Below are 663 nucleotides of genomic sequence, written 5' to 3' on the forward strand. Positions count from 1 at the left end.
ACCGCAAGATTGGCTTTACTAATCGACAATGATAAGACCGCATTGGTTAATATGCTTACCTCCTGGTAAATGGGCTCCCAGTTGCTGCATGTTGGCAAGGCACAGCCGCTTGTCAGAAGGCGGTGCTTGCATGTCGATTTCCTCCATATTGACCATCGAAGAACGCTCATCCAACGATGGGGAACCGTCTAATACCAATCAATTTTCAAATTGCAGCATAGTTCAGTTAACAACAGACACCGAAGCAATGACATGAAAAATAAAAACTAAATCCAATTAGCAAAAGCAGCGAATTAACACGACAACTACTACGACTGGTTAAGTGTGATATACGCAATACATCATGCCCTCGACTTTTACACAAATAAAATAACCTAAGGCCGATTTGCGATGGATGCTTACAAAATACTCGGGGTAATTAGCAATTAACACAATAACTAATACGACCGGTTTAATCATATATTTTGGCAACACGATCTGTATATTGCCTTTTACAAAGATAGAATTCCTTACGGCTGTTTTAACGTCGACGCCTACAAAATAGTTGTGGTAGTATACAGGGAGAAATTTTTCTAGGAAAGAGGACGGCGCTCGTACAGACCTGTCACAAACCTGTCAGACAAGGAAAATAACAAAACCTGTACTACAGATGATGACTACTTG

Source organism: Ciona intestinalis, chromosome 9, assembly GCF_000224145.3.
Source record: "Ciona intestinalis chromosome 9, KH, whole genome shotgun sequence".
Classification (NCBI taxonomy): Eukaryota; Metazoa; Chordata; class Ascidiacea; order Phlebobranchia; family Cionidae; genus Ciona; species Ciona intestinalis.